Source organism: Pleurodeles waltl, chromosome 7, assembly GCF_031143425.1.
Source record: "Pleurodeles waltl isolate 20211129_DDA chromosome 7, aPleWal1.hap1.20221129, whole genome shotgun sequence".
Classification (NCBI taxonomy): domain Eukaryota; kingdom Metazoa; phylum Chordata; class Amphibia; order Caudata; family Salamandridae; genus Pleurodeles; species Pleurodeles waltl.
The window spans coordinates 502,419,110-502,427,391 of record NC_090446.1 but is presented as its reverse complement, the minus strand read 5'-3'; positions in this window follow the sequence as shown (position 1 = coordinate 502,427,391).

Genomic DNA, 8,282 nt, shown 5'->3' with positions numbered 1-8,282 from the left:
AATTTAAAGGAGTAAATGAAGTGTAGAGCACTTTTTCACGCAGACCGTTTATTGCCGTAAGGCCAATTTCAGTGGAGAGAAATGAAGTGAACATATGTGGCAGATGAAATTGTGATCAATGACAAGTCACAAATACTAACAAGCATTTCGAAGCCAGTAAGTTTAAGCTTTAAATGGCTGAGCTATTGCCTTTGCCATTGCTGATTTTCACTGAGAACTGAACGTATGCTCAAAGACTCATGCACAGGCATTTACAGCAATCTTAGAAGGGGTTTCCCATTCCATTCCTGTTCTAAGATGACCAGCATGCGCCATGACTCTGGTAGAGGTAGGCGAGCCAATAAATAAATAGGGAGAGCCGAGAGAGTAGCAACAGAGTTCTGACTTAGCTTTCGGAGTCCAACACGATGATACGAGTCATCAAAACATGTTGCATATTTAAATATATGAAAAGACTCTTCAAAAATAGAAAAAGTATTTCTTCATAAAAAGGAAAGTGGTTTATCTTAGTATAAGAGATTATACCCATACATTGACAGTCATTTAGGAAGTGATTTATTTGTAAACATGAACCTTGAAACATTCATACTCCCACTAACCTGACGATTGTCACTAGTCAACCAAAAGACAAGTTAGCTGTCATGCACTCCAAATTTGTGACCTGCTTAATTACAGATGAGGCAAAATGATAGTCTCTTAAAACACATAAGAGAGGTTTTTGTGCAGGGCACGTGATGAAATAATGTATTTCGAGGTGCTCTCAAAAGTGATCATGAAGAAAACAGAAGCATAGACAGGTAAAGTAACTGTCTAGAATCACACAATTTGATCAAGTGGAGAAGCCACAATTGATTCCACCGTTTGTGGTTTCAACATGTGCAAATCAGCCACTCGATGGGTATGTCATTCTCACTCCTGTTTTACATCAGTGGTTAATTCCTCGAGTTAACTTCCCTGAGGGGCTACAACAATAGCTTTTCTGAATGAATACCCATTTTGCATGTTTAATCAAGTTGACACGTGAAGTTCCTCCAGAAAGCAACTGCAAATGTAAGGGGCATCAGGTGCACGCCTTTTGAGCCAATTTCACTGCTTCTCCTAATTTAAGAAAGAGACCTATTTTCAGGAGAGGGTCAAAACCTCAGTGAAAAGAATTAAACTAATTTAGCAAAACAAGTGAAGGAAAGTAGTCTCTTTCTAGCATGGTTACCCCCACTTTTGGCCTGTTTGTGAGTGTGTGTCAGTGTGTTCTTACTGTGTCACTGAGATCCTTCTAGCCAGAACCCCAGTGCTCATGGATAAAAACCTATATGTCAGTGTGTTTTGCTGTCTCACTGGGATCCTGCTAGCTAGGACCTCAGTGCTCATAGTTTGTGGCCTAATGTGTATGCCTGTGTAGTGCCTAACTGTGTCACTGAGGCTCTGCTAATCCGAACCTCAGTGTTTATGCTCTCTCTGCTTGTAAATTTTTCACTGTAGGCCAGTGACTTCATTTACCAATTTCAATTGGCATACTGGACCCCCGTTATAAGTCCCTAGTATATGGTACCTTTGTACCCAGGGACTGGGGTTCCAGGAGATCCATATGGGCTGCAGCATTTCTTCTGCCACCCATAAGGAACTCAGACAAACCCTTCCACAGGACTGCCACTGCAGCCTGCGTGAAATAGTGCACACACAATTTCACAGCCATTTTCACTGCACTTAAGTAACGTATAAGTCACCTATATGTCTGACCTTCACTTGCTGAAGGTTAGGTGCAAAGTTACTAAGTGTGAGGGCACCCTGGCACTAGCAAAGGTGCCCCCACATAGTTTAGGGCCATTTCCACAGACTTTGTAAGTGCGGGGACACCATTCCACGCGTGGGCTACATATAGGTCAATACATATATGTTGCTTCACAATGGTAACTCAGAATATGGCCATGTAGCATGTCTAAGATCATGGGATGTCCCCCCATTCCAAACCTAGTATTGGGGAGACAGTTCCATGCATCCTGGGGGGCTCCACCATGGACCCCCGGTACTGCCAAACCAGCTCTCTGAGGCTTGCACTGCAGCTGCTGCCACCTCACAGACAGGGTTCTGCTCTCCTGGGGTCTGGGCAGCCCAGTCTCAGGAAGGCAGAACAAAGCATTTCCTCAGAGAGCAGGGTGTTACACTCTCTCCCTTTGGAAATAGGTGTTACAGGCTGAGGAGGGGTAGCCTATCCCAGCCTCAAGGAATGCTTTGAAAGGCACAGATGGTGCCCTCCTTGCATAAACCAGCCTACACCGGTTCAGGGACCCCTTTCTCCCCAGCTCTGGTGGGAAACTGGACAAAGGAAAGGGAAGTGACCACTCCCCTGTCCATCACCACCCCAGGGGTGGTGCCCAGACCTCCCCAGTGTGTCCCAGACTTCAGCCATCTTGCTTTTCAAGTTGTGGGGGCACTCTGGAGGGCTCTGAGTGGCCAGTGCCAGCAGGTGACGTCAGAGACCCCTCCTGATACGTCCATACCTGATAAGGTAGCTAATCCCCTTCTCAGGGCTGTTTAGGGTCTCTCCTGTGGGTTGTCTTCAGATTCTGCTTGCAGGTTTCCTTCAAGAATCCTCTGCAACAACTTTAGGCTCTTCTGACCTCGGATCAACCGCAGCCAGCTCCAAACAACGCTGTAACTGCAACAAAGTGTCTACCAGAGACACTTTTCTTCAGCAACCTCAGCTCCAAGTCAGCAACTGCAACAGTTTCCATGATGTGCATGCTCTGGGGACTCCCTGTCTTCATCCTGCACCAGAAGGACCGAAGAAATCTCCTGTGGAGTGACGGAGTCACTCCCCTGCTCAACATAGGCACCTTCCAAGGTGACGACTGGTACCCTCCTCTCACGGCAACGAGCGTGCTCCTAGGGACACAGAGGGTGAACATCATCGACATAAACTGTCCTGAGGTCCTGCTGACACAATTTGGAGGAGGTAAGACCTTGCCTTCCCTGAGAACGACAGTACCCCTGTGTATTGTGTCTTCTTCGCCTCCTGAGGCCTCTGTGCACTCTTTGCAAAATTCCTTTGTGCACAGCCTGGCCCAGGGCCCCAGCACTCCACCCTGTGATGCTCAACTCGCTAAGTTGTTCTCCGGCGGCGTGGGAAATACTTTTGTTGTGCTGCATCAACTGCATTTTGCACCTCATTTGAACCTGGAGCCTGCGGCTTCTGGGGGTGCTGGCTGGCATCCTGAGAGCTCTCTAAAGTGCTGAGAGCCCCCCCTCTTCCTCCTCAGACAGAGTTGCACTTTTGCCGTAGCCAAGGCTTGTTGGTTTCTTTCAACACAAAATCTTGTCTGCAACGATCTTCATGCTGTGGGACATCTTTTTCATCATGCAGGAACCCGCTGGCATCTTCCTAGGGTGCATTTCTGCAGTCTTCGACTAACCAGGGACTCTTCTTTTGCACCCTCTTCTAGGTTGGCAGGGGCTCCTCTCCTTCCTGGAACTTCTTTCGACTTCTGGACTTGGTCCCCTTCCTTTGCAGGTCTTCAGGTCCAATAATCCAGCAGTTGTTCTTTGCAGACTTGGTTGGCTGCTACAAAATCTCAAAAACAAGGTATAGTTTGTCCTAAGGAAACTTGCAGTACTTTACTCCTGCTTTTCTGGGCTCTGGGTTGGGGTAATTTACTTACCTTTACTGTATTCTTACTCTCCCAGCGATTCTGCACACATTACACTTGTCTAGGGGGGAATTTGTGATTCACATTCCACTTTTTTAGTATATGGTTTGTGTTGCCCCAGACCTATTTTCTCCCATTGCATTCTATAGGATTTCCTACTGTTTGCATTGTTCTATGACTATTTACTTGTCTAATTTTGGTGTCTAGTGTATATATTGTGTATATTACTTACCTCCAGAAAGAGTATTCTCTCTAAGATATTTTTGATACTGTGTCACCCAAATAAAATTGTATTTACTTGTGTATAAGTACTGTGTAACTATAAATGGTATTGCATGAGCTTTGCATGTCTCCTAGTTCAGCCTAAGCTGCCCTGCTATAGCTACCTCTATCAGCCTATGCTGCTAGAACACTACCACATTCACTAACAAGGGATAACTGGACCTGGTACAAGGTGTAAGTACCCAAGGTACCCACTACAAATCAGGCCAGCCTCCTACAACAAGATCCAACAGTTACATGTTTCCACATTGCTCGACGTGCAGTGCATACATTTACACACAGCTCACGCTTTGCTATCCCCTAGGAGCGGCAGGTAAGCCCTATAGAAAATATATTATGCTTGGTATTCTTCAGCCACTCAGACAGCCTAAAACAAGCATCTAAAATGGTGCACAATGAGATGCCACCTCTGTGTTCCCCAGAATGATATCCTGTAAGTTCTTAACATCTGTTGTCTTATCTGGAAGCCTGCTCATCTTTCCTGTGCTTTGAGCCAATGCGTTTCATGGGCTTCTTAGAGTTGCAGTACTTCGCTTCTATGTCTCCGAGAATGATGCCCATTCTCTGTTTCCCCTTTGAATTGATGCTCATGAACCATCCAAACCTTTGCTCAAACCACGTTCCTTCTGCATCTCCTTCAGTTCTGCTGCTTTTGGTTTCAGTGTTTTTTTAGAGCTCCAAAGTTCCTCAGGTCCATGCGTGAGTAGTGCACACACTTTGCTTCCTTCACATTCTGTGGCTTGTAGTCTTGATTTTACGAAGGGACATGCAGAACTGCTGACCCAAGAATGAACGGAAACTAGACTGGACCATCTAATCACTCACACTGGAAATTTGAGAGCTCTGCTATTTCTTGCGCTCTTTTTATGTTGCGTTAATAATATGGCTTATAACGCACACGAATTACCCTGGGAGCGGCTTCTAGGTGTGGCTCCAGACAAAAGGCTTCGAACAGAGCAGTTAAACCACAAACAAATTCAGAAGTTTCCTGACTTTGGGATGATCAGTACATTACTGTAAATGTAAAGGTAACTGATTCCAATACAGAGGGGCCAGGTAAGAAAAAGATCTGCAACCTGAGCGGAATTTTCTAATCCATGGTGCAGTAAGCAAAACGTTATCTGTAGATCGTATGAATCTATCTGACTGACTTGGTGCCAGCTTCAAAGAGAGGCAGCGTGGGCCTACGCCACTGAGCGACTTGTGCGTTTTACACCAGATTTTAAAAATAACTCTTTTATGGCTCAGCAGCCAGTGTTATACGCACAGGAGAGGAGGGCGACCCAGATGGCATGAGACTGGCGTCTGTATTTTCAACGACCTGAAGTTTCCTAAGTAGAGGCTCATTAATAGAGGCCGTAAGGGCGTTACAATACTTCAAGCCACTAATTACCAACGCCTGGACTAAGGTTTTCCTCACGTAAAGTGGAAGTAGGGGGAAAACTCTACGTAACAGGTGTGTAACTGAAAAACAGGTGCTCATGGTTGCCAAAACCTGTCCCTTCATGGACGGTGATTGGTCATAGCGAAACCCCCAGGCTTTTACCCACCATTTTAGAAATTTGCCATAGGCCTAATTCAATGGGCCACGAATCAGGTGTTCAGAGTTGTTCTGCCTTGCCAAATAGCATCATCTTTGTTTTGCTGGTGTTCAACTGAAGACAGTTTTCTGTCACCCAGGCCGCAGTTGCTTGCATGCCAGTTGCAAAGTATGCTTTCCCATTGTCCAGGTCCTTGTCAAATGAGATAAGGAGCTGAGTGTCATCAGAATACGAAAAGGATTTAAATCCGAAGCCTTTAATGATTTTGGCAAGGGGGGCCACATAGATTATAAATGATAAAGGGCTAAGACAGGAGACCTGGGGCACCCCCTTCTCAAGATCAATAGTATGCGAATTAAAAGGGCCCAGCTTGATGGTCACCTGTAGTCTCTGGGGAAACCTAGAGTAGAAAAAAGAATCAAAAGCTGCGGAGAGATCCAACAGCACAAGCAGTGAAGGAATATTGTCATCCAGAGAACATCGCAACTGATCAGTGACAGCAATAAGAGTTGTTTCTGTATTGTACATAAGTTGAAACCCTGATTATGATGGGTCCAACCCCTTATTTGATTCTAGGTACTCTATGAGTTGACTGTTATTTGTCCCTCCAGCAACTTGCTCAACAAAGGAAGCATAGAAATTGGTTGATAGATAGAAATGCCCATAGATGGTAAATTGGCTTTTTTGTGGTTGGGAGTAACTTGAGCTGCTCTCCAGGGTGAGTTAAGTTTATCGTAGCTGATAGATAAGTTGAAAAGAGAACAAATGGCAGGTGTTCGCTGCTCGGATATTGTTGTGAAGATCCTAGATGGAGCGATGTATAAAGGAGAACCAGATTTTGCAGAAGCCAACGCTTTCTGAATTGATTCAGCCTTAATTATTTTAACATTGCCTTGGGTACTAGAGCTTTCAAAAGGTTGCAGTCCTAATTTAAGCACCAGGGTCCATGGTTCATGTGGTCTTCACAAAGAAGTCATTAGCACAAACCTCTCCAGAATCACTGGCTGCTTGCATTATCTCCATAACCCTGGGCCCATTTTATAGGCAATGCAGAGATCACACTTCATAATGACCCCCAAATACCTCAAAATCATTAAAGGCTAGTTTAACATCTGGCAGATCCTCTTCCTCAAATGCCTTATTGTATTCAGTAGCAACACAAAAAGATGATGGACGGAGTGCTAAACAATGCAAACACTCACCCCCAGTCACAGATCTGGGTTTAATCCATTGTTCTTTTGCTCACCGTGCCACCCCAGTTTGAATCCAGCCATATGCAAATCAGTCTTGACCCTGTTCCTCATGGAAACAGTCCAGCCTGAACTGCCAAGCCAGGTCCTCCCTGGACCGGCACCAAGCATCCTGGGACCGGTTTCAGGGTGTCACCCTTCATCCGTCAGGCTAACTTGAATCCAGTGGCACAGTGAGCAAGGGACCCACGTTTGGGCATACCCTGCCCACTTAGGGCAACTTTGGCAACACAAAAGGATGATGGACGGAGTGCTGAACAATGCAAACACTCATCCCCAGTCACAGATCTGGGTTTAATCCATTGTTCTTTTGCTCACCATGCCACCCCAGTTTGGACCCAGCCATATGCAAATCAGTCTTGACCCTGTTCCTCATGGGAACAGTGCAGCCCGAACTGCCAAGCCAGGTCCTCCTTGGACCAGAAACAAGCATCCTAGGACCGGTCTCAGGGTATCACTCTTCATCAGCCATGTGAATGTTTGATTTCTTCGGCATTCCGCCCATCATCTGTTGTTTCTGTATTTGCCGCCCCAAGTCGGAAGGGTATGCCCAGACGTGGGTCCCGTGCTTGCTATGCCACCAGATTCAAGCTAGCCTGGCTGATGATCTGTCTTGATGCAGCTGCCATTTAATTTTTGTTTAGTTGTTTAATTTAATGTTCCAAGATGCTGGATGTTCCATCTTAGAGCAGTAAATTAAAAAACAATTAAACAATGTGTACGAAAGTGCATTTTGTGAAGGAGCGACCTGGGAGCAAATCTGCGTTTAGGCAGAGATCAGGCAGGAGTAATGAAAATTGCTGTTCACCAAAGACATTCCCCAGCATCAAATGAACGACAACCACGGCGTGCGGCGTGACTACCAGCATCTAAAATTGTAGCGTTCTTCTTGAGTCACCTCTTGTAACTTTGAAATATATCTCTAGACTGTAAAAACTAATGAAGGTTTTTAGTTTTTACAGTCTAGAGATATATTTCAACTGCAATTTTCATTACTCCTGCCTGATCTCTGCCTAAACGTCACCAGAGGAAGTGCACATAAGCAGATATGACAGCCATGGAATATTGCTCACTCCCAGAACACTGAGAATATAAATATTTCACTGACAGATCCTGGGAGAAGAAGGATCACGGTTCACAGCTGAGAAGAACATTTTGTTACAAACGGAAGCTGCACCTTACCTCCTTACCTGTGAGCAGCAATTAAGAGGCTGTTGAAGGGTCAAGAGTACAACAATGAGTCTTTCCTGAGAAGTCACCAGGGGACAAAGCATGTGTGATACCACCTTCTCTATCCCTGGCCTTCGGCGATTCAACATCAAAGGAGACACTGACATAAAGGCACTGTTTCCATTGTCCTGAGGAGGCCGGATTTGTTAAGGCCGAAACGCGTCGACTGTAATTTGTAAGGAGTGGCTGTTGGAATTCCTGAACTATTGGATTTAATCATTTTTGGATTGTATCGGACACTTATTCCAGTGATTGACTTCTCTCACTGATGGTAGATACTGTCCTTGTACAACTGTCACTACCTTCCAATGTGACTGCTTGCCACTGGATGGCCA